At 39.3% G+C, this 19,343-nt stretch overlaps 1 protein-coding gene across 2 annotated transcripts in view; it reads right to left on the bottom strand.

The window, feature by feature from the left end:
• The window catches only part of LOC128697102 (uncharacterized), a 67,690-nt gene extending 50,951 nt beyond the window's left edge, over positions 1-16,739 (bottom strand). Inside the window, exon 1 of one of the 2 annotated variants that reach the window (XM_070095254.1) lies at positions 16,628-16,739. The gene's annotated coding sequence lies outside the window, so the exon portion shown is untranslated. Of the gene's footprint in view, positions 1-11,905; positions 12,023-16,627 lie in introns of those variants that run through there. The other variant, XM_070095255.1, reaches the window with a different exon arrangement.
• Between the last annotated feature and the right edge of the window lie 2,604 nt (positions 16,740-19,343).

Below are 19,343 nucleotides of genomic sequence, written 5' to 3'. Positions count from 1 at the left end.
ATATTTGCCCAACCCAACTTTCAGTGCTACCCAAGAAACAAGCCCTGATAATTCCATTCACTCATGTGCACGTCCCACTCAAATCCAACCCCCTCACTCGTGTATTTATCCAACCTAAATTTGAAACTACCCAAGGTACTAGCTTCAATATAACTATTAGGCAGACTGTTCCACTCATCAACTACCCTATTTCCTAACCAATACTTTCCTATAACCTTCCTAAATCTAAACTTATCTAATTTGAATCCATTATTGCATGTTCTCTCTTCTCTGTAGATGAATGGTTCATAGATTAATGGTTCAAAGAACCGACACATTGTTAAATTAGACACATGTGCAACTCTTGGGTATCTTTATTGAGGAAACGTTTTGCCACACAGTGGCTTCATCAGTCCATACAAAGGATAAACTTGAAGAACAGTACAATAAAGATACCCAGATGTTGCACATGTGTCTTAATTTCATCTTCTTGTGTGGAAATGCCAATGGAGATTTGAAAGTGAAGCCTTTACTGGTGTATCACTCTGAAAATCCCAGTGTTTTTAAGAAAAACAGTGTCATCAAGAGTAAATTGTGTGTGATATGGAAGGCTAACAGTAGGGTATGGGTTCAAGGAAATTTTCCTGGAATGGTTCAATGAAGTGTTTAGCCCAAGTGTGAAGAAATATCTCCTGGATAATAAATTGCCACTCCAGTGCCTCTTGTCGATGGACAATGCTCCTGCTCATCCTCCAGGTAGGTCTAGTCACAATCATGACAAGTTACAAAGGTATTTACAGATTACAGAGGTACACAATGGGTCCAGGGACCGGGCTCCGAAGTTTTGATGGACCCTGGAGTTCATTACCTTTGTAAATTGTGAGTTCATTACCTTTGTAAATTGTGAATTCATTACCTCTGTAACTTGCTCAGCTATCAAAACTTTGAGGCCCAGTCCCTGGACCCATTATGTACCTCTGTAATCTTTTGACTACCGCCCACAGGATGGGTATGGGGTGCATAATAAACATATTAAACTAACTAAAACTCATCCTCCAGACTTCAAAGACCAACTGTCTATGGAATTCAGTTCTGTAATAGCGAGTTCTTGCCTCCTAACACTACTCCTCTTATCCAGCCCATGGACCAGCAGATCATTGCAAACTTCAAAAAACTGTATACCAGAGCAGTGTTTCAAAGGTGCTTTGGCATAACCTCAGATTCTCCATTGACCCTAAGAGAGTTCTGGAGGGATTACTTCAATATCTTCCACTGCATAAACCTAACAGATAAGGCTTGGCAGGGAGTGACTTCCAGGACGATGAACTCTGCTTGGAAAAAAATTGTGACCAGATTGTATCCAAAAGAAAGATTTTGAAGGGTTTGAGTCTTACCCTGTTGACCCTACACCTGTTATGCAATCAATTGTGGCATTGGGGAATTCCATGGGGTTGGATGTGAGTGGCAAGGATGTGGAAGAGTTGGTGGAGGACCACAATTAACCCTTTGAGGGTCGACAGGCCCTCTCCGAAACTCGTTCTCAGGGTCGGCCAAATTTCAAAAAAAAAAAAAAATTATTTTTTCTTATGAAAAAATAGTTTTTTTTTCTAAACATTATAGGCTAAACAAAAAAATTTTAACGTCAATACTTACCGAGATATGGAGGCGTGAAATTTGCCAAAATTGAACAACATATGGTAACATCGCCGACTGCCGTCACCCGGTATTTTTCTATTTACTTTTTTATGTACTATTTTCAATTATTTTTCAATTTTTCTTTTTCTAAGTAACTTTTATGGCCTCTGAGGCCAACATGATCAGTATTTTGTAAGTTATTTCTTTTTCAATACTACACAATAAGGGCGTAAACACTGTTGTCATTATTTTGTTTACAGAAAATATTTACACAAACAAACGATATGAAATGTTTTTTATTACTATTTTTCTATATTTTATATACACATATACAGTCACAGGGAATGTTTCTAGAAGTTCTGAAGCCTGTGGAACTCTTTGAAACATGGTGTCATGCACAGTGGAGTTTTGCACTCCTCACACATAAAACGAGTGTCTCTGCGTTGTTGTGTGCGTTTTTTTTGTATGTGCACAGACGTAACACCTCTTCTGAGCCTTTTTCTTCAAAGCAGTAGCAGGCAGTTTTACCAGGAAGTGATCACCATGCTTCAGACGAGCAGGTAGTTGTTGATAATTTGGTGGGCGGTCAATTGCAGGTGCTGTTCCTTGGTACTTGAATACTATTTGTTTGATGACAGACATACAGAATTCGCCGTACTGTGGTTTGTTTCTGGTGCTCATCTTATACATATTATAAGCATTGAGCATGGAAATGTCCAGAAGATGGAAAAACAGTTTGATGTACCACTTATAACTCTTGCGAACACAATCAGCAAACCCAATCTGCATGTCACATTTGTCCACTGAACGCATGTTGAAGGCGTAATCAATCACAGCTGCAGGTTTTAGAATGGGTTCATTTCTCTCTCTATGCTGCCTGCCACTGTCTGCCATTTCATTAGGGTGAATTGATGACAACAGTGTGACATCTCGTTTGTCATGCCACCGAAATGCCATGATGTCATTGGCAGCAAACGCCTGCACCTCACCTCTACGAGTGCCAGCGTCAAACCTGGGCATATGTTTCCGATTTGCATGCACTGTGCCACACACATCTGTCATGTTCACTCGCAAAAAATCACTGAGTGAGGGGCTTGTGTACCAGTTATCTGTATATAATATATGCCCCTTACCAAGGTATGGTTCTATCATTGTTCGAACCACATCACCTGAGATGCCCAATAACTTCCTGGTATTTTGCAATGTATAACTTCCAGTGTACACAATAATATCCAATACCAGACCACTGTAACAATCACAAAGCACAAACAACTTTATACCAAAGCGTTTCCTCTTGCTTGGTATGTACTGCTTGAAAGAGAGTCTTCCTTTGAACAGAATCAAAGACTCGTCAATTACAAGCTTCCTGAAGGGATAAAAATGCGTACTGAATTTCTGTTTCAGATACACAAACACATTCCTAATCTTATATAACCTGTCAGTTCTGTCAGGCCTGGTTTTATCTGAGAAGTGAAGCATACGTAACATTAGCACAAATCGATTCACTGGCATTATATCACTGAAACCTGGTGTTGCAATCAGGGGGTCTGTTGACCAGTATGATTTCACTTTGTACTTATACACATGTGGCATAAGCATTATTGTGGCAAAGAAAAGATACATCTCAGCCACAATTGCTCCTTCCACTGGTGTAGACGTGATTTTGGTGAAAGTAATGTGTTTGCCATGGTGTACTTGTAGTATGTGTTGCTTTCCATGACAATACTTTTCATCAGTGGTTCGTCAAAGAATAACTCGAAACATTCCAGTTCAGTGGCATTGTTCCCAAGTGCACAAGATGGCCGTATTCCACTTTGGCTGCCATCAAACTGGTGGGGATTTGGAACAAAATTGACAGCTTCCTGCCAATCCCAGGTGCGGTCTGCTGGTGGGTACTGGACAATGACAGGTGGTTGTGGTTGTGGAGGTTGTGGTTGTGGAGGCTGGTGTGGTGGGTGAGTGGGGGATGGTGGCCTTTGTTCTAGATCAGCTGAGGCAGCGGCGTGGGTGGCAGCGTGGGTGGCAGCATGGCCCACTGCTGGTGCCTCACCGCCGGCACCACTACCACCACGCACATTTTCCATCCCAATTGCAACAGTATCTTCGTCATTTTCACTGTCTGTTCCTGTTGTACAGCCACGGGATGTACTCCGAGATACACTCCTTCCCCTTGGTATAACATATGGCACACTACCAGAGCGCATATATCGTCGTATATACTGACACTTCACTGGGGAATATTGCACTTCACTATCACTACTGGAACTAGTTTGAAGAGTTTGTAGTTCATATTCACTATCACTATCATCACCCATGCTCTCATCTGAGTCTGGGATTTGGGAAAATAGAAGTTTCCTCTTGGGTTCTGGAACAACTGAACATGAACAAGAGGGCCCAGCACCAGAGGTGGAAGGCTGAGGGTCGTCTGGGTTTTCCTCACTATTACCGATATTATGGTCATTAGTTTCGGTCAAAACCTCACTAAAACCATGAAACTCATCTTCACTGGCACTTCCATCACTATTAGAACTGTCACTGGGGAACAAAAGTGTCCCAATTCTCCGAGGAGTGAGGACCTTCTTACCGCGAGGCATGGTGGACATTGTTTACTAAGAGGGCATTCCCACAATGCACCACTGGGTCCCAGATTTTTTTTCTACCGCGCACACCGACCACGCAGACCCATTCTCTCACACCTAGGCCTACCAGCCTTTTCGCGCGAGATTTGAGGCCGCTAGAATTTATGCGTACTAGTACGTCAAAAACCCCTACGCGTAAGACGTACTAGTACGACCAAAACCCTCAAAGGGTTAAGAGCTACCCACTGAGTTGCAAGAGCTTCATCTGCAGCAGCAATAGACGGCAGCTCAGGAAATTGATGCAGAGGAGGAGGAAGAGAGATGGAAGCAGGTGCCTTCTTCAAAGATTAAAGAGATTTGTGCAATGTCGACTAGGGTGCATTCATTTGTGGAGCAACATCGCCGTGAGAAAGCTGTTGCAATCCATGCCGGCAACTTTTACAATGACAATGCCATGTCCCATTTTAGGCAAATCTTAAAGAGACGCCAGAAACAGACCTATCTGGACAGATATTTTGTGCGATAGAGGTCCAATGACTCTCAAGCTGGTCCTAGTGGCATTAAGGACTTTGTACCTGCAGTCCTTATGGAGGGGGATTCCCCTTCCAAACAATAACCTCTCTTCCATCCACCAACAACAGTCTTCAATAAAGGTAAGTGTCATGTTGAATGTTTGTTCTTTTGTGCATGCAAATCTACCTTTAACCCTTTCAGGGTCCAAGGCCCAAATCTGGAGTCACGCACCAGTGTCCAAGAATTTTCAAAAAAAAAATTTGTTATTTTTTCTTATGAAATCGTAGAGAATCTTTTTGTGAAGGTAATAAAACAAAAAGTACGAAATTTGGTGGAAAATTGACGAAATTATGCTCTCGCGAATTTTGATGTGTCAGCGATATTTACGAATCGGCGATTTTGCCGACTTTGACTCCCATTTTAGGCCAATTACATTATTCCAATCAACCAAATTCTTAGCTATTTCACTAGTATTACTTCTATTCTATCGATTGAGCACAAGAAATTGCCAAGTCAACTGTTTCAACTACAAAATAAAGTGATCGGAAATTGTTAATTTGGCCAATTTAACACAAAGTTCAAAATATTCCAATTTCAAAATAGGGTCCAGAATGAACAATGTAGGCATTCCTGGCACTAAACTAACATTTCCTCTGTTCATTAGTTATGTTTTGAGGCTTTACAAATAAATTCCATTTTGATTTTTTATTCACATAATGAATTTTTATTCACACCAAAAAATAGAAGATTTACTGTTATGCAATACTGTAATAATTGTATAAATATCATCACCATATTTGTGAATGTATATCAGACCCACCAGCTGACGTGTATTAGACTTGTGAGGTCGTTTGTTTACTCTTGAATATCGGCAAAAATTTAACATTTCCGTTACTTTGAGCTTAGTTTCAAGCCATTTCCAATGCTAAAACCAATCAAAATCATCTCTATTTCTGTAATATGTCTTCCATTCTATCAAATGAGACCAAGAAATCGCAAATACAACTATAAAAAACATACGAAAAAACACTGCAAAGTTGCTGTTTTAATCGAAAAATCATGATTTCATTTTTTTTCTCTCATTATACACAGTATGCTGCAGGATCTGTTTTATGTGGTGCACACATACCACATAGACGTATTCTCTCATATCTAGGCCCAAATGTACCACTCACAGTTTATCAGAGTGAGCTGAGCTCATGGCGTAGATCTACGGTTTGGACCCTGAACGTAAAGCCGTAGATCTACGGGACGGACCCTGAAAGGGTTAAGGTATAAAATTTTTTTTTGTTAATACTTCTGGGTGTCTGGAACAGATTAATTGGATTTACATTATTTCTTATGGGGAAAATGGTTTCAGTTTTCGCCCATTTCTGTTTTCGCCAATTTCTCTGAAATGGATTAAACACGAAAACCGAGGGTTCACTTTATAATGAACAAATAGGATATTCAGTTATCTTGTATTCATTATAAACTCCTAAATTTACAACTTACTGTTATTACCCTCTTAACCCTTTGAGGGTTTCGGCCGTACTAGTACGGCTTACCACCCAGGGTTTTTGACGTACTAGTACGCCTAAATTCTAGCGCCCTCAAATCTGGTGAGAGAAAGCTGGTAGGCCTACATATGAAAGAATGGGTCTATGTGGTCAGTGTGTGCAGTATAAAAAAAAATCCTGCAGCACACAGTGTGTAATGAGAAAAAAAAAACTTTGACCGTGTTTTTGGAATAAAACAGCGACTTTGCACTGTATTTTCGCACGGTATTTATTGTTGTATTCTACTTTTCTTGGTCTCATTTTATAGAATGGAAGACATATTACAAAAATTGAGATGATTTTGACTGGTTTTACAATGAAAAGTACCTTGAAATTGAGTGCAAAGTAGCAGAAATGTTCAATTTTTATCAAAGTTCAAAAGTAAACAAATCATGCCAAGCGTCCAATACACGTCAACTGGTGAGTCTAATATTCTTTCACAAGTACGCTGATATTATTTATACCATTTCTACACTAATGCAGCAGTCTGCATAACAGTAAATCTTCTATTTTTTGTAATAATAAAAATTCAAAGTGGAAAGCCAAAGAAATATAGGAGGGGCCTGGGGATGTGACTAACGAACGGAGAGCTTGTTATTTTAGTGCCAGGAATGTCTTTCTTGTTTATTCTGGACCCTATTCGGAAATTGGCATCTTTTGAAATTTGTGTGAAATTGACAAAATTGCTAAATTCTGACCACTTTATGGGATAGTTGAAATTGGTAAATGGGTGGTTTCTTGTACTAATTCGATATAAAAAATGGAGTTCTAGCGAAATAGTTATGATTTTTGTCGACAAGTACAGTGGACCCCCGGTTTACGATATCATTTCATTCCAGAAGTATGTTCAGGTGCCAGTACTGAACGAATTTGTTCCCATAAGGAATATTGTGAATTAGATTAGTCCATTTCAGACCCCCAAACATACACGTACAAACGCACTTACATAAATACACTTACGTAATTGGTCGCAATGGGAGGTGATCGTAAAGCGAGGGTCCACTGTACATTGGAATTGGCCAAAAATATGGCTCAAATTGGTCAAAATCGCCGATGCGTAAACATCGTCGAGACTGCTAACTTCACGAGAGCATAATTCCGTAAGTTTTCCATCAAATTTCATACTTTTGGTGTCATTATGATCGGGAAAAGATTCTCTATCTTTTCATAGGAAAAAATATTTTTTTTTTGTTTTTTGAAATTTGGCCGACCCTGAGAACAAGTTTCGGAGAGGGCCTGTCGACCCTCAAAGGGTTAATCTTAAGTCAGTCTTCAGTTTGCCCGAAATGCTCTGCATATACAGGAGCTTTTGGCATGTACACCTGATGTCTTGGATTTCATTCCTGGGACAACTTTTGTTCAAGAAACACACACCTGATCAAACACACTGTATCAAACTGTTCATGATGCATGATGGTACTATCATGGACGTGGTGACATCAACACTGGTGCCAATAATGACACTGGCACTCACCTATATACCACTCTCGACACGGACACAGCTGATACCTGCTGTTAACAACACTGTCACTCACTTGTAAACAACCCTCGACACTGACACCGCTGATACCCACCAATAGCGACACTGGCACTCACCTGTACACAACCCTTGACACTGACGCCACCAATAATGACACCCTAGCTGATCCCCAAGCTGGATGGTGGTGGATGTGGTTGCATCCACAGAAGAACAAGTTCTATGAAATACAACTGATGTATTACAACTATGAGGCTGTTGTAAGAAATATTCAAAACCATATCTTATATGTACTGGATTATATCTTATATACCTGGAGTTTACCTGGAGAGAGTTTCGGGGGTCAACGCCCCCGCGGCCCGGTCTGTGACCAGGCCTCCTGGTGGATCAGCGCCTGATCAACCAGGCTGTTGCTGCTGGCTGCACACAAACCAACGTACGAGCCACAGCCCGGCTGATCAGGAACTGACTTTAGGTGCTTGTCCAGTGCCAGCTTGAAGACTGCCAGGGGTCTGTTGGTAATCCCCCTTATGTGTGCTGGGAGGCAGTTGAACAGTCTCGGGCCCCTGACACTTATTGTATGGTCTCTTAACATGCTAGTGACACCCCTGCTTTTCATTGGGGGGATGTTGCATCGTCTGCCAAGTCTTTTGCTTTCGTAGTGAGTGATTTTCGTGTGCAAGTTCGGTACTAGTCCCTCTAGGATTTTCCAGGTGTATATAATCATGTATCTCTCCCTCCTGCATTCCAGGGAATACAGGTTTAGAAACCTCAAGCGCTCCCAGTAATTGAGGTGTTTTATCTCCGTTATGCGCGCCGTGAAAGTTCTCTGTACATTTTCTAGGTCGGCAATTTCACCTGCCTTGAAAGGTGCTGTTAGAGTGCAGCAATATTCCAGCCTAGATAGAACAAGTGACCTGAAGAGTGTCATCATGGGCTTGGCCTCCCTAGTTTTGAAGGTTCTCATTATCCATCCTGTCATTTTTCTAGCAGATGCGATTGATACAATGTTATGGTCCTTGAAGGTGAGATCCTCCGACATAATCACTCCCAGGTCTTTGACGTTGGTGTTTCGCTCTATTTTGTGGCCAGAATTTGTTTTGTACTCTGATGAAGATTTAATTTCCTCATGTTTACCATATCTGAGTAATTGAAATTTCTCATCGTTGAACTTCATATTGTTTTCTGCAGCCCACTGAAAGATTTGGTTGATGTCCGCCTGGAGCCTTGCAGTGTCTGCAATGGAAGACACTGTCATGCAGATTCGGGTGTCATCTGCAAAGGAAGACACGGTGCTGTGGCTGACATACAGTACATCTTATAATATACTGCATATCTAATAATATTCTGTATAAATACTTTATTTCCACAAGATACATGAATACATACATAATACAACATTTTATGTATTGGTATGTATGTATAGGTTGGTAGACAGCAACCGCCCAGGGAGGTACAACCGTCCTACCAAGAGAGTGTAAAACGGAATCCTGTAATTGTTTTACACGATGGTAAGATTTGCTGGTGTCTTTCTTCTGTCTCTTAACCCTTTCAGGGTCGACAGGCCCTCTAAGAGACTTGTTCTCAGGGTCGGCCAAATTTAAAAAAAAAAAAAAAAAAAAAAAATTCTTATGAAAAGATAGAGAATCTTTTCCTGATCATAATGACACCAAAAGTATGAAATTTGATGGAAAACTTACGGAATTATGCTCTCGCGAAGTTAGCGGCCTCGACGATGTTTATGCATCGGCGATTTTGCCCACTTTGAGCCCTATTTTCAGCCAATTCCAGTGTACTTGTCGACAAAAATCATAACTATATCGCTAGAACTCCATTTTTTCTATCGAATGAGTACAAGAAACCACCCATTTACCGATTTCAACTATCCAATACAGTGGTCAGAATTTAGCAATTTTGCCAATTTCACACAAATTTCAAAAGATGCCAATTTCCGAATAGGGTCCAGAATAAACAAGAAAGACATTCCTGGCACTAAAATAACATTTCGTCTGTTTATCAGTCACACCCCCATGCCCCTCTTGACATTCTTTTGCTTTCCACTTTGAATTTTTATTCTCACAAAAATATAGAAGATTTACTGTTATGCAGACTACTGCACTGATGTAGAAATGGTATAAATATTATCAGTGCACTTGTAAAAGAATATTAGACTCACCAGTTGACGTGTATTGGACGCATAGCACGATTTGTTTACTTTTGAACTTTGGTAAAAATCGAGCATTTCTGCTACTTTGAGTGCAATTTCAAGGTACTTTTCTTTGTAAAACCAGGTACTTTTCTTTGTAAAACCAGTCAAAATCATCTCAATTTCTGTAATATGTCTTCCATTCTATAAAATCAGACCAGGAAAACTAGAATACAACAATAAATACCATACGAAAATACAGTGCAAATTCGCTGTTTTATTCCAAAAACACGGTCAAAGATTTTTTTTTCTCATTACGCACTGTGTGCTGCAGGATTTTTTTTGTACAGCACACACTGACCACATAGACCCATTCTTTCAAATGTAGGCCTACCAGCTTTCTCTCACTAGATTTGAGGGCGCTAGAATTTAGGCGTACTAGTATGTCAAAATCCCTGGTGCATAAGCCGTACTAGTACGGCCGAAACCCTGAAAGGGTTAATACTGCTTGTAGATAATTCTTGGATATCTGCACAAGGGGCGTGACACCAATTTTCACAAAAGTGGCATGTAATCCATGTGGAAGCCCGTTTGTTTGATTTACTGCAGACTACACATTATTTCATAATGTGATTTCAATGGTTGATTTACTGTAATTCTACTAGTAACCCCTCGAATATTCTACTAATAACCTCCTTAAAGTGAAGCTCTGGCTATTTGTATTTCTATTTCTAACTGTACTTGTATATTAGGACAAGCTTACCGCTGTACGTTTCTGCTTTATAGCTACTGTTTGTGTTTGATAAAGGCACCTAATACCCTGTCCGTTTATAGTCTGCTTTATTGTCCAACGAATCCGTTTGAAACCGGTCAAGGGTTCAGAACCAGTCGGATCTCATCAGTGGATCACTTATTTAAAACATATCTGGTCAGTGATTTGGGCTAACACATGAAGGAACTACTGGAAATTATTTAACCAAGTAATATGTGATTAGATTGATACAAAAGTATAACTTGCGTGTTGAAGAACCGGTGATTGCTGGCAGCTCCTACAATGCTGAACGGTCGAGGCCTCAACCCTTATTTACAGCCTGAAGGTTTATAGATCACTGTATTTAGCTTTTCTAGATTTTTTCCGTCTCCACCACAACAAATGCTATGTTATCACTATAGTTGGCTGGTGAAGATTATTGGAGGAAAGTCGCTTTTTCTGGAGTAATATTTGCTTTTCGTTGTGTTTATTGCGACCGCTACTAACTACAGGTTATATGAATTTCCACTGTATACGTCTTGCATTTCAAGAATGAAGAAAAAACTAATGATGGTCACTCCACTCCACTAAGTACCATTATATTACTGGTTAGTTGCTACTACAATGCTGTGGTAAGGTTTCTGGATGATAAATGGTCTCATTGTTGCAAACCTTCACTGATATCGTATTTTTTTTTTTTACAAAACTGTACACTTTTCGTATTTTCTCAGGATTTTGCAACTTATTGTAATTAAGAAGAAAAAAATTTTCCCCACTGGTATCACTAGATTATATGCAAGGTACACTAGCAGGCCAGGAAGATTATTAAAACAGCTGACCTGTGTGATAGATTTCTGGAGACTGCTGGCACCTGCCTCTTTAAGCCTATCACTTCAGTTACAATTACACCTGATTTAAATGGCTAGCATTTATTATCTATATAATAGGTGCCACTGTAGTATACACTATAATGCTATGTATACAAAATATTATCAGGGAGACTTTCTTTCCTCTGACAAAGAAAAGTTCTATTATTATTACAGTGGAACCTCAAAAATCGAACTTAATCCGTTCCAGGAGCTAGTTTTAAATTCGAAAAGTCTGAAATTCGAAGCAATATTTCCCATAAGAAATAATGGAAATACAATTAATCCGTTCCAGAAACCCAAAAATATTCACACAAAAAATACATTTTATAGAGATTAATTACAGTTTTACATACAACAAATACATACTACAGTTTTTAATTATGCATAGTAATACATATAAAATAACATTTTTACTTACCTTTATTGAAGATTGGTGACGGCATCTGGAAGATATGGAGGAGGAGAGAGAAAGTGGGGGTTAGTGTTTGCAAGGAGAATCCCCCTCCATGAGGACTTCAGGTAAAGCCCTCTCTGGGGTTACTTCCCTTCTCTGTTTTTTAATGCCACTAGGACCAGCTTGAGAGTCACTGGACCCCTGTCTCACAAAATAACTGTCCACAGTCCTCTGTTTCTGGCGCCTCTTTAACATTTCCCTAAAATGGGACATGGTTCTGTCACTGAACTTGTTGCAAAGATGGCTTGTTTCAGCTTGCTCAGGGTGGTACTTCTGCACAAACATTTGGACAACATTCCACTTGGCACAAATCTCCTTAATCTTTGAAGAACGCACCTCATCCACTCTCTATATTAACACCTTTCGCAACATCAGGTTCCTTGATTTGTTCTTTCTTTGGCAGGATAGAACCGATGGTCGACTTGTTTTTCCCATACATCCTGGCAAGCTCAACAAGTCTCACACCACTCTCATACTTCTGTATTATTTCCTTCTTCACATCTATGGTGTTTCTCACTTTCTTTACCACAGGGGTACCACTAGCAAGTTTCTTTGGGCCCATGGCAGCTTATTTCACAGTCCCACAAGCATTAAACACAGCGAAATAATCGTAAAATGCGTGAATGAGAGCGCAGGTTAGTGTTCACTCAAGCATAAACAAAGCTAGACTGCTCACGGCCCTGCGCGGGGATGCGGACAGAGCGGGCGGCAGACAGGCCCCATACAGGGCGGTCCGAAAATAGGGGCGCATTCAATAATAGGGACACAGTTTGTCCGAAAAAATGGTCCTATTTTCGAAACGTTCGATATGTGATACGTTCGATTTTTGAGGTTCCACTGTATTTTGCACACAGCACACTAGGCCTATGATTCCCCTAGGGGAGTAAACTCTGCTAGGTATTGCACACTAATCCTCCTTTTTGACTCGGTATATACTATTTCTCCCCAAGATTGGTTCCAAGCGCTAGAGGGATGTATCGTATAAGATCGCTGGCACAAATTAAAGCTCTAGCACGTAAGAGAGACCGTGAAAACATGAGAAAACACGGAGCTGACTGTATATAGAGGAGTATTATAAGTGAGTTGACTGTATATAGAGGAGTATTATAAGTGAGCTGATTGTATATAGAGGAGTATTATAAGTGATTTGACTGTATATAGAGGAGCATTATAAGTGAGTTGACTGTATATAGAGGAGTATTATAAATGAGCTGACTGTATATAGAGGAGTATTATAAGTGATTTGACTGCATATAGAGGAGCATTATAAGTGAGTTGACTGTATATAGAGGAGTATTATAAGTGAGTTGACTGTATATAAAGGAGTATTATAAGTGAGTTGACTGTATATAGAGGAGTATTATAAGTGAGTTGACTGCATGTAGAGGAGTATTACAAGTGGGTTGACAGTATATATAGGAGTATTATGAGTTGAATGTATATAGAGGAGTATTATAAGTGAGCTGACTGTATACAGAGGAGTATTGTAAGTGAGTTGACTGTACATATAATACTCCTCTATGTACAGTCAACTCACTTACAATACTCCTCTGTATACAGTCAGCTCACTTATAATACTCCTCTATATACATTCAACTCATAATACTCCTATATATACTGTCAACCCACTTGTAATACTCCTCTACATGCAGTCAACTCACTTATAATAATCCTCTATATACAGTCAACTCCCTTACAATACTCCTCTATATACAGCCAGCTCACTTATAATACTCCTCTAAGTGAGCTGGCTGTATATAGAGGAGTATTGTAAGGGAGTTGACTGTATATAGAGGATTATTATAAGTGAGTTGACTGTATATAGAGGAGTATTGTAAGGGAGTTGACTGTATATAGAGGATTATTATAAGTGAGTTGACTGTATATAGAGGAGTATTAAAAGTGAGTTGACTGTATATAGAGGAGTATTATAAGTGAGTTGACTGTATACAGAGGAGTATTATAAGTGAGCTGACTGTATATAGAGGAGTTTACCTGGAGTTTACCTGGAGAGAGTTCCGGGGCTCAACGCCCCCGCGGCCCGGTCTGTGACCAGGCCTCCTGGTGGATCAGAGCCTGATCAACCAGGCTGTTGCTGCTGGCTGCACGCAAACCAACGTACGAGCCACAGCCCGGCTGATCCGGAACTGACTTTAGGTGCTTGTCCAGTGCCAGCTTGAAGACTGCCAGGGGTCTGTTGGTAATCCCCCTTATGTGTGCTGGGAGGCAGTTGAACAGTCTCGGGCCCCTGACACTTATTGTATGGTCTCTTAACGTGCTAGTGACACCCCTGCTTTTCATTGGGGGGATGCTGCATCGTCTGCCAAGTCTTTTGCTTTCGTAGTGAGTAATTTTCGTGTGCAAGTTCAGTACTAGTCCCTCTAGGATTTTCCAGGTGTATATAATCATGTATCTCTCCCTCCTGCGTTCCAGGGAATACAGGCTTAGGAACCTCAAGCGCTCCCAATAATTGAGGTGTTTTATCTCCGTTATGCGCGCCGTGAAAGTTCTCTGTACATTTTCTAGGTCGGAAATTTCACCTGCCTTGAAAGGTGCTGTTAGTGTGCAGCAATATTCCAGCCTAGATAGAACAAGTGACCTGAAGAGTGTCATCATGGGCTTGGCCTCCCTAGTTTTGAAGGTTCTCATTATCCATCCTGTCATTTTTCTAGCAGATGCGATTGATACAATGTTATGGTCCTTGAAGGTGAGATCCTCCGACATGATCACTCCCAGGTCTTTGACGTTGGTGTTTCGCTCTATTTTGTGGCCAGAATTTGTTTTGTACTCTGATGAAGATTTAATTTCCTCATGTTTACCATATCTGAGTAATTGAAATTTCTCATCGTTGAACTTCATATTGTTTTCTGCAGCCCACTGAAAGATTTGGTTGATGTCCGCCTGGAGCTTTGCAGTGTCTGCAATGGAAGACACTGTCATGCAGATTCGGGTGTCATCTGCAAAGGAAGACACGGTGCTGTGGCTGACATCCTTGTCTATGTCGGATATGAGGATGAGGAACAAGATGGGAGCGAGTACTGTGCCTTGTGGAACAGAGCTTTTCACCGTAGCTGCCTCGGACTTTACTCTGTTGACGACTACTGTCTGTGTTCTGTTAGTGAGGAAATTATAGATCCATCGACCGACTTTTCCTGTTATTCCTTTAGCACGCATTTTGTGCGCTATTACGCCATGGTCACACTTGTCGAAGGCTTTTGCAAAGTCTGTATATATTACATCTGCATTCTTTTTGTCTTCTAGTGCATTTAGGACCTTGTCGTAGTGATCCAATAGTTGAGACAGACAGGAGCGACCTGTTCTAAACCCATGTTGCCCTGGGTTGTGTAACTGATGGGTTTCTAGATGGGTGGTGATCTTGCTTCTTAGGACCCTTTCAAAGATTTTTATGATATGGGATGTTAGTGCTATAGGTCTGTAGTTCTTTGCTGTTGTTTTACTGCCCCCTTTGTGGAGTGGGGCTATGTCTGTTGTTTTTAGTACTGTAATTGAGTTGACTGTATATAGAGAATTATTATAAGTGAGTTGACTGTATATAGAGGAGTATTATAAGTGAGTTGACTGTATATAGAGGAGTATTATAAGTGAGTTGACTGTATATAGAGGAGTATTATAAGTGAGCTGACTGTATATAGAGGAGTATTGTAATTGAGTTGACTGTACATAGAGGATTATTATAAGTGAGTTGACTGTATATAGAGGAGTATTATAAGTGAGTTGACTGTATATAGAGGAGTATTATAAGTGAGTTGACTGTATATAGAGGAGTATTATAAGTGAGTTGACTGTATATAGAGGAGTATTATAAGTGAGTTGACTGTATATAGAGGAGTATTATAAGTGAGTTGACTATATAGAGGAGTAATATAAGTGAGTTGACTGTATATAGAGGAGTAATATAAGTGAGTTGACTGTATATAGAGGAGTAATATAAGTGAGTTGACTGTATATAGAGGAGTAATATAAGTGAGTTGACTGTATATAGAGGAGTAATATAAGTGAGTTGACTGTATATAGAGGAGTAATATAAGTGAGTTGACTGTATATAGAGGAGTAATATAAGTGAGTTGACTGAATATAGAGGAGTAATATAAGTGAGTTGACTGTATATAGAGGAGTAATATAAGTGAGTTGACTGAATATAGAGGAGTAATATAAGTGAGTTGACTGTATATAGAGGAGTTTTACAAAAAAAAATTATTCCATGTATATCTTTCACATATTTTTATAATACTAATATGATTAAAATAATAATTATAGCAATAATTATAACAAACATAATAAAATGATCAAAATAATGATAATCATATTAATAACAATAAAAACAATAGCAATAATAATATAATAAGTACAATAATAATAATAATAATAATAATAATAATAATAATAATAATAATAATAATAATACAACAGATGGTTGCAAAAGTTATGATGCTACACCAGATGACTATGAGGTGCTGTATCACTCCATATTTCAGTATTAACTGCTGTATTAACTAGTGTATAAACTACTGTATTACATAATACAACAACCTCGGCAGGGAAAATTCCCCAATACATCAGCCCTGAATCACCTTTCTAATTTCCACTCAATCACGGCCTTAATTACCCACTAACGGCGCCATTAATGATTCTTAAGTCATAATTGATGTCCTGGGCATGACTCACCCGCTCATGGGCGATGCCCGGGGCGCGGGACGGGCATAAAACCTGGTTAAATAACAGGAGGTACCAGCTCGTCCATACCCCAGTGTTGTCGTCTGCTGTGGTAATCCGGATTACTGAAGAGTAGCTCACGAACGAGGTCCTCAGCCGGATTCATTCGGATTCAGACGGATTCTCGAAGATTTGTCTGGATTTGATAGCGCTTCTTTTTTATTATAATAATAATTGTCTGGATTTGTGAGGATTTGTGAAGATTCGTGAGGATTTATAAAGATTTGTAAGGATTTATGTGGGTGTGTGAGAATTCGTAAGGATTTGCGAGGGTTCTTGAGAAACTGTGAGGATTAGTAAAGATTTTTGAGGATTCTTGAATCCAAATGTGTTTTGTTCCGGTTGTGGACGTGTGAATTGCTCATTACTCTATAATTTGTTCATGATTGAAGCCATGTATAAACGTAAGTAAATTTACTGACATGATTCATTACCTTTGTACCTAATTCAGCTATCAAACCTTTGGGGGCCCAGTTCCTGGACCCATTATGTACCTCTGTAATCTTTTGACTACCGCCCACAGAATGGGTATGGGGTGCATAATAAACATATTAAACTGGAAAAACAAATGATTTCTTCATTAGAACACATTACTGTGTAAGTGTAATAATAATAGTAATAATAATAATAATTGTGGAAAATTGCATTTATCTGAATGTAACTAATTATATACATAACAGTAAATGAACATAGATAATTATTATTTATCAATGTTACATAGACAAGTAGGAATTTGGGACACCTAGGTCGCAAAAATGTCCCCCTTCGATACCTACCACTGTCATATCCACAAGTTGCTCTGGACCTATTAATTAAATGAATTATACATCACCAGGAATACTGGTAAATATATAAATTTGTGGACTGTATATTAAAAATAATAAATGGTTATATATATATATATATATATATATATATATATATATATATATATATATATATATATATATATATATATATATATATATATATATATATATATATATACACACACAATTACATAACAGAAGGAAAATATATCTTAATATCACTCACCAATTTGACTGGATATTAAGTTTTATCATACTCAGAAAAACCTCACTAACTAAATTTATGAAAACACTGGCCAGAATTATACACAAATCTAGAGAGCTTATCTGAGGTTCCTGGAGCTGTCTTGTCCAGTCGTCTGATATCTCAAGTTATGCAGGAATGCATGTCCAACAATTTCACCTCCTATTTGAGAGGTGTCAGCCCAATTTTAACCTCTAGAGCACGAAAATTCCTTCCCATTACACTAACGTTGTACCCAATTCAAAACCAAGATGGCGAGTCTCCTCTGTGCCGATGCAGGCTTTCTGTTTCCTATGATATAAATATTATTAAATACAGTATGGCCATCTATTTACATATAAATACTGAATTTCTGGAAAATATATACAGTATTTTCCACACTGCAGCCGGCCGGAGTTCGTTGCTAAACGATTCAAATTACTCCTTCCTTTAGGAGACGATTCCAGCCAGTTCTGGCTTGAGTGGCTGTTCTCCTAGTAGGTCTTACTACAATTTCATCTTCCGGCATCACTTGGTCTGCGTTATCTTCCATATCACTCGTGTCACTTTCCCTCAGATTTACATTTACGTTTGATTGAACACTTAATTCCAAGGAAATCAATTTATTAATTGTGCGTAAACTTTCCTGGCCACGACACAACACTTTGACATTCCTGACAACACCTTGTGCATCTGGGTACAATGTCAATACTTTGCCCAGAGGCCACAATGTTCGATGTTGTTCAGTGTCAATTAACACAATGTCACCTGGTTGAATGGTCTGTCGATTTACTGCCTCTGTCGCACCATAAAAGTGTTCGCGTAGTGTAAGAAGATATTCTTTATGCCACACATTAGACCAATGATCAATTACTTTATTTAACATTTTAAATTTATTACACAACACTGCAGCATCATTGTAATCTTCATCACTTTCTTCTGGATTATCTCTATAGACAGGGGCAGCTTCCAATTTCCTTCCACATATTAGGTGAGAAGGTGTTAATACATCTGCATCAGGTGTATCACTCATGTACGAGAGAGGGCTATTATTTATACGATTTTCTGCCTCCACTAACACTGCACGGAATTCTTCCAAATTAATTCTCTTCCGGTGTAGTACAATGTGGAGACACCTCTTCACTGTGCCTATCAGTCTTTCGTACAGCTCCTCCCCTGCCAAGGGGCTCTAGGAGTAATAAATTTCCAGGTACATCCTCGCTGGTTTAACAGAGATTGAACATCGTTACTATTATTTAATTCTATAGTGTTGAGCACCTGCTACAAAATTTGTGGCATTATCCGAAATCATCAATCTTGGACAGGATCTCCTAGCTGCAAATTTTTGAAACAGCTGTATAAACTGTTCTGCAGACAAGTCCTGAACCACTTCTACATGAACTGCACTAGTAGCAGTACAGGTGAACAAACAAACATACACTTTCAGTGGAACATTTGACTTACCTGTTAAAATTATTGGACCACTATAGTCTACACCTGTTACATCAAATGGTTTCACTAATTGTACACGCTCCTTTGGCAATGGTGGAGGACCTGGGTACATATAGGATCTGGCATCCACACGGCGACATATTACACAAGATTTAATCATCCTTTTTACACTTTGCCGTCCTTG

Source organism: Cherax quadricarinatus, chromosome 49 (assembly GCF_038502225.1).
Source record: "Cherax quadricarinatus isolate ZL_2023a chromosome 49, ASM3850222v1, whole genome shotgun sequence".
NCBI classification, from domain to species: domain Eukaryota; kingdom Metazoa; phylum Arthropoda; class Malacostraca; order Decapoda; family Parastacidae; genus Cherax; species Cherax quadricarinatus.
This window is presented reverse-complemented; position numbering and strand designations above follow the sequence as displayed.